Genomic DNA, 18,347 nt, shown 5'->3' with positions numbered 1-18,347 from the left:
TGAACCCCTACTTTCCTTCATTCACCTTCAGAGCACTTACATTTCATAAACCATCATTTATTTTTAATGATTCTTAGCTTTAAAAAAATGTAGGCTCTATCAGACTGGGGCTATCATGAGTACTGCAGTCCCTGCTACAGCACCCAACTCCTAGAAGACCCTTCACAAATATACAGAAGGATTACAATGAGGGCCTGGGCAGTAAATGAGATGCTATGGCCCTCTATAACCCCACTCCCCCCCCCTTTTTTTTTCACTCTGTGAGTAATATGTTGACCGAAGCAAAAATCTGAAAATACATATGAGCAAAAAGAAAAATATATAAATACTCATGATCCAACCACCCACAGCATGTGGATACCCTTCCAAATGTTATTATGTGTCTATATAAAGATAGTGTATTTTTGTAAGAATGGCTCATATCTCAATACTAATCTGCTGTGTTCCACTTCACATCCTATCTTAGCTGCCCCTCCTCAATAAAGGTACTCTAGTGACATCACTGTTAGAGGCTCTATAATACTCCATCATGTATTCACACCATGAAATATGTAGGCAGTTGGGTCTGAAGGAAGCTAAAAGAGGGCTTCCCTCAATATCAAGGAAGCCAAAAGGCCTTCTCACAGCACCCACCACTTGACAGGCTCCCTCCCCCCACCCCGTGTTTGTATTGCCTCACTGCTCTATTTCCACAGAGCTGTACTCCCTACCACCCATTCACCACCTGGAGTATTAGCAGCCCCATCACCCAAAGCAGCACATTGTTTGTAATTGGAAAAGCTGAAATATGAGGAAGTAGGGACGATGGCTCAGAGTTTCAGCATGGGGATCTGCTGCTGAGACAGGGGACAGGAATGACAAGCATGTTTTTGTGCCAAGATTTTAATTGGAAAAAGAAGGAAAGATCTTCTGGACACACCATCCTTTCTCCCTCTAAGCCTGTCCCAAAGCAAAGTCTTTCCCATGAGTGGTGGGTTGGTATGAGAGCTGCTGATAGAGCAAGCAGTTTGAAGTCCAGTGTTCTGTTTGCAGACTTGGTGCTTGCAGGAAAATGCCAGAGACATGCTTGGGATGTGCCGCCCTTTGCCACAAACAGCTCTTTCACCCCAGAGTGCGGTCAGCAGCACAAAGCACTGCTCACTGGGCCATTTAGCCTTGGCAATCACATGCCCTCCACAAGCAAGGACACAGGCTTGGGTGGTCACCTTTAGAAAGGGACGAGATGACAGAAACCTGGGATGGCATTAAGAGCAATGAGAACGGCAAATGCCTAGGTGGACTGTTCATTTCTGAGCTTCACAGTCACCTCAGACCTTAATCTCTGCTGTCATATCCACACACCTTCATACTACCCCCTCCGTGTCAGACACAACAGCTTTGGGCTGCTGAGATGGCTCTGTAGACAAAGACTAACAAGCTTTGGCAACCTGAGGTCAATTCCTGGGACCCACAAGATGGAAAGAGAGAACTGACTCCTCCAAGTTGTCTTCTGACCTCCACATGCACTATGTTGCAATTTTGTTACACACACACACACTAAATGAAAAAAAAAATTAAATATAGCTTTCCCTATAAACAAAACCAAAGCCACCTATTTATCAATGCCCTTTTAAAAGATTTTTAATGCATGATATTCTGACATAAATGACAGAAGGACCGCTGCCACCTGTTTCTGCTGCTTCACACAGAACGACTGACACCCACTCATCATTCAAGTATTCCAGCACCATAATGAGGATTTCACTCTGCTTGTTTTTAGATGAAGAGTGTGAGGGACAAAGAGTTTAACTATCTTCAGGAACATCGTAAAACTACTGAGAAATAGAGGCAGGAGTCTACTCAAAACTCCTACCTCATATAACCCTCTCCACTTTCTTTGCTTTCTTTTCTTTTGGCTACAACATTAATTAAAATACCCGAGTCTCCGAGCTCCATTTCTAACCCTAACTTTCACCCTAATAATAATCGCTGTGCTATTTTGATGACTGGGCAAAATTAACAGGAACAAACCAATGTGTCCACATTCAAACTGTCTTTGGCCTTTGCAAAAAGAACAGCAACTACACATGGTCAAAACTGAACAGAGTTTACATGCCTGGCAAGCTCTTAAATGGAAAGGAATCGTTAATCTTCATTGTCAGCAGGGAAGGGTTTAGAATCACCATGGAAACACACCTTTGGGTGTGTCTATGATGGTGTTTCCACACTGCAGGTGGGTGCCGTCATCTCACAGGCTGAGGTCTCACACTGAAGATAAAGGAAAAACTGCAAGTTGAGCCCCAGCATTCATCTCTGCTCCCTGAGTATGGATACTGTATGCCTTGCTGCCTCATGCTCCTGCTGCTATGACCTCTTCCCCACGACTGACTGTGCCTTCAAACTGTGAGCCAAAATGAACAACTCTCCCTTCCCTGTCAGATGTTTTGTCAAGGCATGAAGAAAGTATCTAATGGCGGTGGTTTCTGACGTTGCTATCTTCGTGTTCAGACATGGAAGGTTGTTGACACGAGCTGCGAGTCAGTCTGGGCTCAGCCAGGCCTGCTTGTGGAGCCCTTGGTTTTCTCACCTCAAGAGAGAGGAACACGCAGCCACTTGCTGCCAGAGATACAGCACAGCACCTGGCAAATATAAGAACTCAATAAATAATGGCTTTTCCTTTTTTATTATTTGTGAACTTGCTGTTTTCACTCAGGTGGCACCTGCGTAAAGTTGCTCACTGCAGCATTATTTACAAATCACAAAATCCTGATAATAGAAATTAACTCCTGACAGGAGGGAAACAGTATTGTAGGGATCTAAGAGAAGGTTTAGAATGAATGAAAACTACCTTAACTATCAGGTCTTGAGAAAGCCATTTCTTTTCCCTGAATCTGTTTGCTCATCTTTGAAGAAAGGGTTTTTCTTCAGTGACTCACACATTCTCTATACATTCATAATCCTGACATTCCAAATACTCTACAGGGCACTGAAAGCAAAGATCATATACAAGTTACTAAATACACACACACAGGAACATAAGAGTGTGTAATTCTTCTTCAGATGTCCTGGTTTTTCCGTATGTTGGTACCTCCTGACAAAACCTACAAGAATATTTATTACCTCTCCTCATGAACTATATCTAGATCTGTAATGCCTCGTTTGTTCTGATTTGTTCCCACTCCCTAAAACAATGCCTGACACAGAGTGGGAGTTCATTTGCTGATTTAACATTTCTGAATATTGGGGCTGGTGAGGCAGCTCAGTGGTTAAGGGTAACTCGCTGCTCTTACAGAGGACCCAGATTAAGTTCTCATCACCCCAATGGAGGATTTCAACTGTCCGTAACTTCAGTTCTGAGGGATCCAACGCCATCTTCTGGCCTCTATAACACATATGTGGTACACATATGTACATTGAGGCAAAACATCCACACATAAAATATTTTTAAACCTTTCAACAAATTTTAAAGTTTTGTTATTGGGAGCTGGGGATGTAGTTTCCTTAGTAAAATGCTTGCCCAGAATGTTTGAAGCCTCAGTTTTAATCCCTACTACCACATAAACTGAGCACGGTGGTATATGCTAGTCTAATCCTAGTACTCAGGAGGTAGAGGCAGGAGTATCAGTAGTTCAAGGTCATCCCCAGCTATTATATGCTGAGTTCAAGGCCAACCTGAACTACATGAGACTATCTCAAAATCAAAACAGACAACTTATGACTATTAAGTGAAAAGAGTTAAAGAACAAAATCATCTATATCCTAGTATGCTATTTGAATATAAAATATATATCCCTGTGGGAAAATGGTAAGAAGGACCAGGGAAGTTAAAAATCAATTGATAACAGGGTGGGAGTAGAGATGAATCCTTTAATGTCTTGAAAGTTCTGTTGTTCAAAAGGATGGCAACTGAAATGGGAAGGCTGTAGGCAAGACAAAAACAAATGTGGCCAAGAGATACGGAAGAAAACTGGGAGGAGGTATAAAGCATTGAAGAGAGCCAGCAGCAAAGAGAAGACCTCATGGCTGGTAATCTATTAATAGAAACAGGATCACAGGGGAAGAAACCAAAGTAGGTAATATGACACCAATGAAGAAAAGCCAATATACCTGAAAGTTTTAATTACAAGCTATTATCTATTAAACTATTCCCAGGTGCACACCATTTCCCCATTAATTGCCTCGGTCAACAGAAGCTTCCATGAATCTATGCGTGCGCAAACAGGCACTTAGGGCTGTCACAAGCCACTGTTCTGAGTCCCTGCGTGCTTTGTGACCTACCGCTGTAGTTGTAATTGATTTGAGTCCCACAGAGAGAAGCTCACTGATGGGCGGCGTACATTTCACTAAACATGGAGCTGACACATTCCAGCCTGTGTCACCACTAGGGAAGCACCCAGGGTTACAGGAAGTAGCCTTCCCTTCCAGGGATGAAAGACACACTATCGTACTCCAGTGCAAAGCAACTGACAAATGATACAGATAATATACCCTGTAAACTAAAAAGGTAGGAATTATGCCTTCAAGAAGTCAGGGAAGGAAGAACGAGGAGATGTCTCAAGAAGGCCTCGTCCTAAGATTCCTCAAGTCACAGGGACCCTCATGCTGTTGTCAGCTGAAATTTGAAGATGCTGGCTCTAATCCCTCTTTACACTTAGGACCACATGCTGCCTTTAGCATATCCAGCCCCCATCTGCCTGCCTGGGCTCTTTGCCATGTCCAGCAATTTGTCACTTTGAACAAACCAGGTCAGATCCCTAGCTGGGAGTGTTCAGGGGCCTGTGGTGCTCATTGATAGCATTTGCCTCTGTGATGGTATGGATTCTTGGAACACTAGGAGCTTCCTGCAGACACAGGCCAATTTCACTTGCTAACCCTGTACTCCCGAGCCAGCACTGAGCCTGATATAATACCTGACACAAAGTATGTACCAGCTCACAGGTGCAGCTAGTCTAGGCATAGGTGGCTATCAGTGCTGACTTACACCAGTCCTGGGGCTAATGTCATGGCAGGCCTGCAACCACAAGCTCATTCACGTACCACAGAGGAATGAGTTGAGCAGCACTCAGAAGTAGCCTGAATGATTAAGTCATTACCTATAGACACTGGTAGGTAAGATTCGAAGTTTAAACAGAACAACAAGATAAGTCCTATATGAGCTAAACGTGTGAATGAATTTAGCTTCTCACAGTTACTTTTTCAAGTTAGAGAAAAATAATTCATAAAGCTTGGGGGATCAATATGGTCTATGTTGCAAAGAAACTCAATTGGTTTTGCTCGGTCCCTCTCTAAAACCCTGTTAGAACACGCACAGCAAAAGAATGCGTCCTTTTCTCAGCTGTAAACCTTAACAAGGGCAAAGGAGAAGAGCAGTACCTTTACCTAAGCTCTAGGCTTGCCTCAACCCATAAATTTAGAGAAAAGGGCTGTTGTATCCATTTCTATACTTAACATTTTTGTGTAACAGGTCACTTGTCTTGTATGTCTATGTCTTAGTTTCTTTTCCTGTTGCTGTGATAAAATACGCTGACAAAACAAACTTCTGGGTAAAAGGGTTTTTTTTAGCTTGCAGTTCCAGGTTACCATCCACACACACATACACACATACTTGCCCACAAGCCAATTTGATCTAAACAAACTAGACAAGCCTACACTGAGACTCTTTTACCAAGTGATTTTACAGTGTTATCAAGATGACAAAACTAACATTGCAGCCTACAGAGTTTCCAACGAACTGCCCAATTTTAGAAGGAAATAACTTTGAAAGTCATCTTATCTAATATTTTACATTTTAAAAAACTGAGGGCGCAAGGTGTCAGGAACATGTCTACCAGTTATGAGGAGCACAGTCAAAATCAACCACCCCACCAGACCTAGGATCTAGGCCATGAAGCTCACAGAGGTTCATGTCTACACTGCCAAAGAACAACTGAGTTCAAAGGTCAGGCTTGACTTCCTGAGGCATGAACAAAGAATCATGTTTGTTTGTTTGTTTTTAAGCAAAGAATCACTACTAGTAAGCAATGTGCAACCCTTGGTATGGTATCTGGTATGATTTTTGGGGCAAATGGGGGCAGTCAACAAAATTATCCAGCCCTTCTTCATCATACAGATGTCTTCCAACACTGAAATTAACAACAACAAAAAATGTTAGATGTTTGTTGCATAATGAAAACACAAGTAGAAATGTCCATCTAATGAACTTCTCCAGTCTCCCAAGATGGTGGAGAACTGTGCCATCTTGATGTAATTCTAAGCTGATTGCAGAGCTCCTGTCAATACCATTTCCTACTGCTGTGCTTTGCCCAGTCCTTCTGCTCTCCCAGGAACACCTTCTCTAGCATCCTCCCACCTCCTGGCAGAATTCTTACAGCAAGGCTCCAGTAGGAAATTTCTATGCACATTGAGTAAGCATGTCTCCTTCTTAAACGTTGTGGTAACCCACAGCTCTGTTTTGGGCCTCTCCATCTTTCTGAGAGGTATGAAACACTAGCAACGACATGAGGTTTTCAGAGCACCATGAACTGAGAAAAGTTCTGCAAAGACACAAGACAATGTTTTATTAATTTATTTAATCCGGTTTCTTGAGACAAACACAGTGGTTTTCATGGAAGAATCAACCAACCTAAGATTAATAGCCTGGTTTACTGTGCTCTTTCCTCCTTCCAAGCCACAGGTCAAAATAAACTCACCCTCAGTGCACAAACTTTGCAAAGATGGTTTTGAATATTGACTCCTGAATCCACTGTGGTTATTAAAAGGATGGCCATATCCACCAGGATATGGACAGGTTATGCTGTGGTAATGACAGCAACAGCAGAAACCTCATCTCAGACTAAAGATGACCGCAGTGGTCTCTCAGGGGTGAACAAGATAATCCCAGCTGCCTCCTCTTTCTGGTCTTTACCTGCCAATCTGGGTCAGTCAACTGTTCAAACATCAGTTTGGAGGTAAGGCCCTTCCTTTCCTTCCCCAGCCTCCCACAGAGAGCAGAGGAAGGACTAGTGGGGATTTTTGTTAAAATTCAACAGATGGCCTGGCCTAGAGATGCTAAGCCAGGAAATGACAGTGGCCATCACCATTGCAACTACCACAATCCCCATTCTTCCCCAGACTACAATCATGTTATCATCACAATCACGACACGCAATGCTGCTGCAGAACCTGTCCGAAACTGGAACCAACGGAAGAGTTTAAAAACTGGGGAAGTGGCTCAGTCAGTAAAGTGCTTGCCATGCAAGCATGAGTATCGAAGGTCAACCACCAGCACCAGCATTGAGAAATCTGGTGTGGTATGTATGCTTTATTCTCAGCTACAGAAAGACAGACACAGGTGAACCCCGGTGGCTAAACGGGCCAGCCTAGCTTAATTGGCAAATTCCAAGCCAATCAAAAAATCATAAAGCTTAGCATCTAAAGAGGAATAACACCCAAGGTTGATCTCCACAGGTGTACATACACATGTACAAACACAGACACACAAGTACACACACGTGAACACACACGCCTAATGATTATGTCCAACCCATTCTCAGAGTCTGTAAATAAACCTGATGGTATATGGTCTCTGGCTTTGAATTTTAAAAGCTCTGTGGGTGATTCTACTATGCAGATAATTTTGGAAACCATGGTCACAGAGGTAACAAGATTTGTATGAGCGTATATACACACACATGTACACACTTATATAACATGGTGTCTCCTCCCTCATCCCCCATGTTCCCTAGCAGCAGTGGCTTAATCAGAATAAAGCCAGATTCTGCTGTGGTGAGTCACCTTCAACCTCACACCTAGTGACAGCCATCAGAATCATTCTCTAGGGTCAACAAGCCTCAACAACTTTTTTTTTTTTTTTTTGAAGGATATACTGTCTACCTGACATTCAACCCCTAAGCCTTTACCCACAGGCATTTCTCATATCCTGTTTCACTTCACACCTTTTCTAGGCCCAGCTGAACCACTCTGACATGTTCACAGTCCTCAGAATCCCAAACGTGTATAGATGGGAATGGAGAGAAGCAAATCCGGAGAGAAGAGGTCCACCAATGGCTATCCATCAGGACTAGAGGCTGTGCTTTGACCTTCTCTTCGTCCATGACCCAGAACAGTAGGCAGAGAACTTAGAGGAAATATAGATAGGTAAAGCACCATTATGTAATAAATATTCTGGGAGTGGGAAAACAGACACAGAACTCTAAAAAAGGACAGCATCTAAGTTACTGTTGTAGTGTTGTTTTTGTTTTTGTTGTTGTTGTTTGTTTTTTGTCAACTTAGCACACACTTAGACATACCTGACAAGAAAGAATCTTGGCTGAGAAATTGCCTCATTCAGATTGGCCTAGAGTGGTGGTTCTCAACCTGTGCATTGTGACCCTGTGGGGGTGGAAAGACCTTTTCCCAGGGTTCACATATCAGATATCCAGCATATCAAATATTTACATTGCAATTTGTAACCATAGCAAACTTACAGTTATGAAGTAGCACTGAAAATAATTTTCTGGGGCGGGGGGAGGGGGGGTCACCACAACATGAGGAACTGACTAAGGGGGTTGCAGCATTAGAAATGTTGAGCACCACAGGCTTGTGTGCTTGTCTATGAAGCATTCCCTTAATTATGAGTCAATGTAGGAAGGCCAGGTCCACAAGGAGCCATACCATCACTGGGTAGGTGGGCCTGGGCTATGTGAAAAAAAGATGCCTGAGCATGCTAGGGAAGTGAGCCAGTGAGGAAGATTCTTCCATGGCCTCGGCTTCAGTTCCTACCTTGGCTTCCCTTTCCTCCCCAACCTGTTTTTGGTCACAGTGTTCACCACAGCAGCAGAAAATGAACGAGGACCTTTACAAAACTCCGTTTGTCAGGTAGTCAACAGCTACCATTTTTGGATCTCCTCATTTTTGCTTCATTTCTATTGGGATAAATGTGTGCACACTGGCGTAGAAGAGAGGTAAGGGGGCCTGGGAACAAGCGGCCCGTTCACCTGGCCATTATGTCCAGGCGTGGACGCTCTTTACAGAGCACATGACTCTACCCTGCACAAATCAATCTTCTAGCCCTGTGGGATATTGTCTCTGTAGTATCTGGAGAAAAGCAGAAAACCCAGCTTGTTTGCCTTTGCTTTGGCAGCTTAATTTAGGACTCCCGCTAGCTTTATGTATACTCTTCGCCAACAGGAAAAGACATTCTGCATTGTTGAAGGCACAGTTAACTTGGACCCAAGGGAAGGAGGACCTGCATAGATTACATAATGGTTACTCTATTGCTTTTAAAAAACAAATGGCAGCCTCGGGCAGAAAAGTTAAGAGAAGAGAAAACTCGTTTTTGTGAAAGTCTCTCAAGCAACTGTGCCTTCTGAAGCGTTGTGAGTCAACAATGGTTCTGCTTTTCTTTGGGGCTCATTCAATTATCTGTCACTTCCCTGACCCTAGGAAAAAGAGTTTTCCTCTCATCTACAGATACCTAATGAAAAAAAAAAAAAAAGGCAAGCAGGATTCTCCTAATAAAAGCTGGAAATTAAAAGCAGTAACTACTCCCAAGGCCCTGCTTATTGTGATGAATCATTAGAACCCCCTTTTAGGGCCTCTATTAAGAATCTATTTTCTCTACAAACCATCCCAAAAGGGAAATAGAGTGGGGCCCACAAGCCCAGACACATCTGGCTAGCTTCCTGGGGCCTGACTGCCAGCAATACCCTAACCTCCCAATACTGGTTTCCTCATCTATACAACAGAAATAATTGCCCATTTAACAGAGATATGATAAGTCACTGTGAAAATGTGTAAAATCTTTACTGTTCAGAAAAACCCACCAATGTGCATTTATCAGAAGGTGAATTTGTCATGGGAAGAGTGAGAGCCTTCCTGACCCATCTTAGTGTTTCCATCTTTGCACAGGGACCACTTGGAGACTGTCACCGCCTCTTGGTGACATCTCTTCCACTCACTCCCTCGTCAAGGTGCCATGCACACTTGCCTTCAGTTCCAAAGGTGGGTCCTGAATAGTCTAAGACAATGCTCTCCCCTCTCCTCTGACCAAGATTGATCTGAAAAATGGATGTGGGAGGAGCCAACCAGAGGGAAGAGTGGAAATGTTCAAGAACTGTGCAGAGAGTTGGTACCTCCGTTCCTCTAAGCTACTTTCAGGATGGAAACCTGACAACAAAGCCAGCATACAGATATGGGGAGCCCAGAGAATCACAAAGAAATAAAGCCAGGGTATGTCAATAACTTAACTGCTTTTACCAATTACCAATTTGAATTGTTTTTTTTTTGTTTGTTTGTTTGTTTTAGTAAGAATTAAACTGAGGTGAAAATAAAGTATCTATTCCAGCCCCTAAGACACAGAGCAGGGACCCAAACGAAGCTCCTGCCCTGTCCATGCCCTTCAGACACCTAGAAGTAGCTATCACATGTCTGTCCTTCTCATGTTTCTTGTTAAATGTTTCAGTTAATTTAATGGCTGGATTTCAAAGCTGTATCCCTTTTTCTTTGCAAAGCTCCATCTGTTAAACCCACGGCAAGTGCCGTACAACCAGCTCTCACTCTCTCTCTCTGCTCATTCTTCTGTTCATTCACTCATCCAGTAAACACTAACTAAAACCCTATCACGTTGGACATCCTTTGCTCCTGTCTACCCATCAGTCAGAAAAAGTTCCCAGAATGCCTTAGAGAATGAGCATGCTGCCTTTTTCTCTGTCCCTGTGCCCCTAAAGGCATTCAGACACCAGCGTACCTTCTCTAGTGGGCAGGCATCTGGCCTAGAATGGACAATCAAAGTACATCAGCAACAGAGACTATTTGGAGGATGAGCATGATACCTAGAGGGACAGTAAGATCAATTCTGGGACTTTCTGCTGGATTATCAGGAAGGCGACCTTTCTAAACCTGCTAAAGCTGCTAACTGCTAACTGATGCCATAATCTGGGAAGGAAATGTGTTTTATGAAGAGATGAAAAAAAAATGTGTCCAGACTTGGCAAGACTTTAAGCTTTGGATTCTCTAAGCCTTAACTTCTATCTTTAAACTTTTCAACTAAATAAACAAGCAAACCTCCTTTCTACAGAAGCCAGCTCAAGCAGGAGTTGCCTGGAGATGGAAAGAATCCCGACAAGAGAGGTCTGAATTTCTGTGAGTTCAGGAAGCAAGTGGACCCAATCACCTTTCCAGGCTCACAGTCTGTCATGGAGACAGCCACCCTTTCTTTCCTACAGCTGTGTAAAGCCAGTAAGATAAGAGCCAAGTTCAATTCTACACACTGCAACACGAGCCTGAAAAGGGGCACCAGTAAAGGGCCTCCCGGGGCAACATCATTTAAAGCCGCTCTCCATCTCCACTCAGGCAATGAAGACAGAACAACTGTGTGAGGGGGTCAGATATCACTGTTGAGTCACACTCAACTTCCAGTAAACTAAAGCCCCACATGCCAGCTTGCAGATTGGGCAATGATCTGCCAAGCTAAGCTTAATGGAAATCGGAATGAGCCCCCAGAACTGAAAAATGCCATGGCCAAATGATCCATCACTTGGGTACATGTAACAGAAGATGTGACACTCTTTATGCCATCTTCTCTGTGAACGGGTTGCCACCCCCCATCCCCTGCCTCTGTAATCTGGCTGCCATTCCCATCTCCTCACCTATTTGGGTTACTGTTTACCAAATCACAGGCAGTGTCATGAAAGCCTCTTAAGATGTATAACCCACTTAGGGAGCTTTTTTTCTGAACTGTAACAAGGGAGCGCCAGGAGGAGAAACCTCTGGCTCTGTAAAACAGCTGATGAGTTCGACATGTGGCCAACCACAGCAAACAACAACAATGAAAGCTCCTCCGGGAACATCTATTTTGCTAAGAAAGGCCATAAATGTTCTTTGTCAGTGAACAGAAGCCAGTGTCTTTGGGGCCTTTGATGATTCATCCTGGACAGGCAGTGGGCAGATCAAATAAGTCTAAAAAAGGATGACACAGTGGGACAAATTCTCACCTTTGTTGCTTGCTAAACACATCAGGGATTCATTTGCTCCAGAAACAGAGTTCTGACTTTCCAGAGCAAATAGGCTTCAACTTGAGACGATACTAACAGAATAGACCAGCCATGTAACCCAAGGGGTGGGGGAATGCCAGGGATTAGCAGAGGGTAACAGGAAGCCTGACATAACTCCTGAACCCCTTGGATGGCTAAGCAGGGACTGTTTATAAAACCCTCTAAATAATGCTACCAAACTCTCTCTTTTGCATGTCAAGACTTGACACAAGTCTCAATTTCTCTCTCAGTCTCTCTCTCTTTCTCACACACACACATACATAAACACACACAGGCACACAGTCACACACATCTTGAAAATGGGATTCACAGATATTTATCACCTATTTACTGGATCCTTTGGGAATCCAGGCAGAGCCAGGCAATGAGGAAAGCTCCAGTGGCAGATATGCCAGCTAGGAGAGATAACTCAGAGAAGTGGCTAGCACTTAGTACTGGCTTCCTGTTGGGGACTTGCTAACTCCCTCTAAAAATGGAAAGGGCTCTCATGTGCGAAACTCCCTAAGTAGTTTTGTTCTGTCCCTCTATGGAGCCCAGGCTGGTCTTTCACTCTCAATCTGCCTCCCTCTCCAAGTGTCTGGATTATCAGCACGCACCTCCAAGCGTGGTCCCAAGTATTCTTTTAGTCACAACTGACTCTTCCTCAAAAAAACAATATGGGGGCACACTCTTATAATCCTATGATTTGTCTGAGGTAGGAATACCACAAGTTCTAGGCTGTTCTGCGATGCACAACAAGTTATAAATTAACCTGGGATATAAAACAAGACTGTCTATAAATAATAATTTAAAACCTCAAGTGCATATAAAAAGATATGCAGTCGGGTGCCATCTACCCACTGTAGGCTTACAGATATACTGTAAACAGAGCCAAGCAAGTATGCATGTTGTGTATGAAGACAGATACGGAAAAAACATTCATGACCTCCCACTTTTCTACATATACAAGTGCTTACCACATACACTTTTCTGAACACTGTTTTTCCTATAACTCAGAAATATATCCTGATTACTTTATTAGTTGTTGGTCAGCAAAGCCCCAAACAATACAGGCTGTTTGTGGTGGTTTGACTAGGTATGGTGTTGATAGATTCATGTGTTTGAATGCTTGGCCCATAGGGAGTGACACTATTAGGAGGTATGGCCTTATTGGAAGAAGTGTGTCACTGGGGTGGGGGTGGGGTGCTTTGAAGTCTATGCTTGAGCCGTTCTGCTGCCTTCTGATCAAGATGTAGAACTCTCAGCTCCTCCTCCAGCACCATGTCTGCCTGGACGCTGCTATGCTTCCCACCATGATGATAATGGACCAGACCTCTGAAACTGTAAGCCAGCCCCAGTTGAATGTTTTCCTGTATAAAAGTTGCCTTGGACATGGTATCTCTTCACAGCAATGGAAACCTTAACTAAGACACTCTTGCCTCTCTTTTTGATGGCCCACTGAAACTAGACTGTAAGACCTTATTGCTGAAGACACCCCAAACCTTGGTTGCAAGATGGAGAGAAATCAAGCAAGAACTGAGCAGCAAGCTTCCTCCCTGCTCCCTAGCTTTTGTGACGATGAGAAGTGCTACGCAGGCCACTGGTAAAGAAAAGACATCAGCGGTGGCCTTGCTCCACAATGGACCCTACAAAGTAAATTAATCTGCCAGGCAAGATATTCCTACATCTGTGATAGTTACACAATTGGTATGGGGCACCAACTATTCTATGACTAGATTTGAGACCCACTCCACAAGATGGAGTTCTTTTCTGATACTTTAAATCCCATCATAAACCCTGGGAGCATGTGGACTTAACACTAGTGTTTAGCTAAATTGACATGGCGTCAAACGCTCAACCTTAATCAGAGAAGCTTCTCTTTGCAATGGTAGTGAATGCAAAGACTTATGACTGCTCAAGTACTGAGAAAAAAAGGGGCAACTAAGTGCTCAGCTATCAAAAGAACATTGATATCCCTCCTTCTAAAACTCAGGGAACATCATGGAAGAGGGAGAAGAAAAAAATGTGTGAGCCAGAAGGTAAGGAGAAGGACTACAAAACACTGTCTCTTGGACATCAAAAAGCTAATGTAGACATGAACTCATGGAAGCTATAGTTGCCTTAACTGGGTCCACAGAGGACTTGTTCTGTCCACAGTCAGTCATGCATGGCAGAGGGACACATGGGATAGACCCCTTCCCTGATGAACCATTGGCTATTGATAGATTCTGAGGGAGAGAAGTCAGTGTCCTCAGTTGTCACAGAACAAATTTAATTCACCACAACAACAACAACAACAAAAAAACATATCGGGAACCCATTTCTTCTTAGCTTACGATTCTGAACAGCAGCAGTGATAATATCTGACTTTGAGGATATACATTTAATCTATATCAATCCTTATTGATATAGATCTAAGTTGCTTCCAGGATCTTGCTATAGCAATTGAAGCACCTGGGGAGCTGAGACAGGAGGATCACAAACTGGGGACCAGCCTGGGTTAGACAGCAAATTCTAGGGAAGCTTAGGCTTCATAATGAGAATCTGCCTCAAAACAAACAAAACCTTGAAACAGAACTGTAGAGTCAGAAAGCATGCACACTTGGAACTCGGATAGATACTGCCAGTTACTCTTCAAAGCAGTAATCATTTTCACTCTAACCAACAGTGCAAGGACCATGCCATGCCTCTGTCCACGTTCACAAAAGGCTGCTTTCTTTCCTGTTTTAAGTACAGGGGAAGAAAGAAGGGCAGAGCTCTGCTCCTGTCCCATTGTCTCTTCTTGCCCCTATGAATCACCCATGACATGACTACTTCCTGGAAATTCCACTCCTAGGTGCACCCAGAATCAGAGCTTAAAAATAGCAGGACCACGTGAGCCAATGGTGTGCTGGAGCCAGCTCATGTTGTTTCAAGAGATCTGACTACGTTCACAGCTTCTCAACTCCAAGTTTAGAGGCATTGTATTGCTAGCGTGAAACTGGTCATTATGGAAATATTTACACCATAGAAAGCAGCAAATACTAGCGAGTGGCTCACTGGTTAACAACACTGGCTGTTCTTCCAGAGAACTCAGGTTCAATCTGCCAGCATCCACATGGTTGGCTAACAACCATCTGTAACCAGTTCCAGAGAATTTGACACCCTCTTCTGGCCTCCATTGGCGCTGCATGGTGCAAAGACAGACATGTAGGCAAAACACCCATTCACAAAAAGAAGTAAAATTAAGAAATAAAAACAAATCTAAAAAAAAGAAATCACCAAATGCTACAAAACCAGCTTTTTTTTCTTTTCCTAAAGAGACTGCTGTAAACATTTATCATGACATCAATATATACTACTGTGCAAACTGAGGCTCTACCACCCTTTCCTGCATTTCTGAACCGTTGATGCTCACCTGCTCACAAATACTTAGCACACAAAGATTACAGGAAATCTCAAGACATCTAATTCTTATGTTTCCTAATGTGCCTGTCCTTTAGTCCCACTATACTGCAAAAGAAGTAGTTTTCTCTCTCTCTCTCTCTCTCTCTCTCTCTCTCTCTCTCTCTCTCTCATATTCTTCTTTCATATTTACATCACCATTTGGTGATTATTCTTGTTAATTCTAGCTGGGGTCAAATCCCAGCTCTGCCACTGACTGGCACCAGTGTGCAACTATGAATAACAGGATTTAACTGCATTAGTTTTTTCATCTACAAAACAGAGACGACAACTAGACATATTGCAAAGATCAATAGGTTGTAGGGAGCCCATTTCCAGTGGATACTTCTACAGCATATCTCCTATACCTATTGCTCAGGGGACACTAGAGAAGAGGGGGTGAGAAGGTGGAAAGCTTGTAAGTCAGAGTACCAACAAGTCTGCTATGTGACTCCTAGAAAGGGCTGCATGAATAAGAACAGAACAACAATGTCAACAGACACGTTAACACAGAAGGGGGGAAAATCTCATGCAACCCAATCCCTAGACAAAGCACTACAGGGAACTAATGACTGCTGAGAGAGGGAGAACTAGCCCCTCCCAGGTTTCAGCCCCTCATTGGCTAACCAATACAAGTGGCCAGCCCTGAAACCATATTCACAGGAAAAAAATAAAAATGGGCTCAGCACTTTGTATTAATACATTTGTCCATATGTTTGTAAAAATAATACACAAAAGGAGGCAATGAAGTTGAGAGTGGGGAGGATATCGGAAGGGCTGAAGGGAGGAAAGTAGAGGAGAAATGATGTAAGAGATATAAAGTAAACAAACATACAGATGGCCATGCTAATGCCCACTCACAATTTACTTCTGAGGATTAAATGAGTTAATACCAAAACTCAGAACAGTGTCTGGCATACACTTAATAAAGGACAATCTTAATACCGTCCTATAGTTGCTCATTTTTCTCTTTATATCTAGAGGTTCCTTTAACCATTTTAAATAAAATGACTCATTTCATTTCATTTTGGCTGGTTTTCAGATTTTCCCCCTTGCTTTATTTTTTGATATCATTAGTCCTCAACCATTTTAAACATACCATTTCATGGTTTTATTGAATGGTTAAATTTACCAGCATCTTGGAAAGGCTTGTTCCTGGGTAGTTTGTAGTTTTTAACTTCTATAGGGGTTGTCACTTCTTTTTAATGCAAGTCCTGTCAGGAATGCACTGATGAAAATATCCTTTAGAACTGAGTTTGTGTTTGTGGTATGGATTAAACCAATTTTCACATTAGCTGAAGGATATGTGAAGGATATCATGTCATAAGTAATAAAATATAGATTCAGCAAACAGGTATATATCACATATACATATATACAGTACCACGTCTTTTTTTTTCTTGTGGGTAACATCCTTTCAACTCAAAGTAAATTTCCAGATAATGAGGTTTTCTAGCCCTATTTGCATAAAGAAATCAGACCTTCAAGGTTCCTGGATACTCAATTCTACCTTCTATCAGACAGGCCTCCCTTCTAGACTCACTGTGGAATTAAAACCCCAGTACTGGAATGTGGGATCACAAAAGCCCCACCACGTGTGTCGTAGCTTCTGCTCATACATAACCACTCGCTTACGGGTCTCTCTGAATTTCTGGTTGATTCTGCAATATGAGTTCTTACAGACTCCCCAAGATGCAGTGCTTTTATTTCCATCAACTCTGCATTTGTACCGCAAAGTTTTATGCAAAACACCTAGATATATCACAAAAGACTTCTAGGTCACCAAACCCAATCCATGCATTCATTCTTCAGTTCTACTGGCATTAAAATTATAGCTTACAGGCTGCAGACATGGCTCAGTAAATAAATTCATTCACCATATGAGCCTGGTGATCTGAGCTCAGTCCCTGAGCCCCCACAGAGATGAATGGAGAGAACAGACTCCAAAAGTTGCTTGCAGGACGCTGTCCCTTCCCCACCCAATAGTAAACATACAATCTTTTATGAAATGCAGCTTACTCCAGGTTTAGCACCTAATGTCTGCATGTAATACAAAAACTGAAAACTCCAAAGTGGTTTGAAAATCCCATAAGGCCTCACACTGAAGACTGGCAGAGTATCTTTTATGACATACAACATAGAATTTCTTTTATCACTGGACTATCTTAAGCTGAGTACCATATGGAAGAGCTGGTTTGGATTTAGGGGGTATGCTGTGTGATAATTACAATCTATAAATACAGGAGGTACTTGATGGCGTAAGATGCTCAAGTTTTAAAACACACAAAGAACGAAGACTAACAGAAAGAGTAGCAGACCCATGCCTCCTATCATTACTTCCTCCAAGACAGATGTCCGCCAAGTGAAATGGCATGGTCACCTATGCTATTTAAAGTATTTTGCCTTCAGGTTGTTTCGTTGAACAATTAGGCTTACATCTGGGTAAGTTAAAAACATGAACACAATAAAGATCAGTGAAGTACCTATTACTCAAGCAATACCAAGGAGCTTCTTAGAATAATGGGACTACTGAGTCCCCTGATTTGGGGCAGTTAAATTGAGTTTGATATTAAAAGTTCATCAACTGTAAGAATAAGATTTATGTTTTACCATATGCATACCACCATAGCTCTATTAAACATTAATGCTGGACAGTGGTGGCATACACCTTAATAGGAGCACTTTGGGAGGCAGGTGGATCTCTATGAGTTCGAGGCCAGCCTCATCTACGGTCTACAGGACAGGCAAGGCTACAAGGAGAAACTGTCTTAAAAAAACAAAACAAAAACCAAGCAAACAAATAAATAATATCGTTAAAAGCATGCCTGCCTGAGCAGAGGCTGCCATGGGACACTGCGCTAAGGGTTCCATGCAATGCTGAGGCCTCACCACAAGCTGGCCAGCAATACGGAAGGTGGTGAGGAGGCCGAGAGA

At 42.8% G+C, this 18,347-nt stretch overlaps 1 protein-coding gene across 2 annotated transcripts in view; it reads right to left on the bottom strand.

Annotated features, from left to right (window-relative positions):
• Cyrib (CYFIP related Rac1 interactor B) overlaps positions 1–18,347 on the bottom strand; it is a 128,171-nt gene that overhangs the window by 69,335 nt on the left and 40,489 nt on the right. The gene's annotated exons all lie outside the window — the stretch shown is intronic.

Source organism: Psammomys obesus, unplaced genomic scaffold (assembly GCF_907164565.1).
Source record: "Psammomys obesus unplaced genomic scaffold, mPsaObe1.curated_primary_1811, whole genome shotgun sequence".
NCBI lineage: Eukaryota > Metazoa > Chordata > Mammalia > Rodentia > Muridae > Psammomys > Psammomys obesus.
Note: the sequence above shows the minus strand (reverse complement) of the source record. Positions and strands in the feature narration are given on the sequence as shown.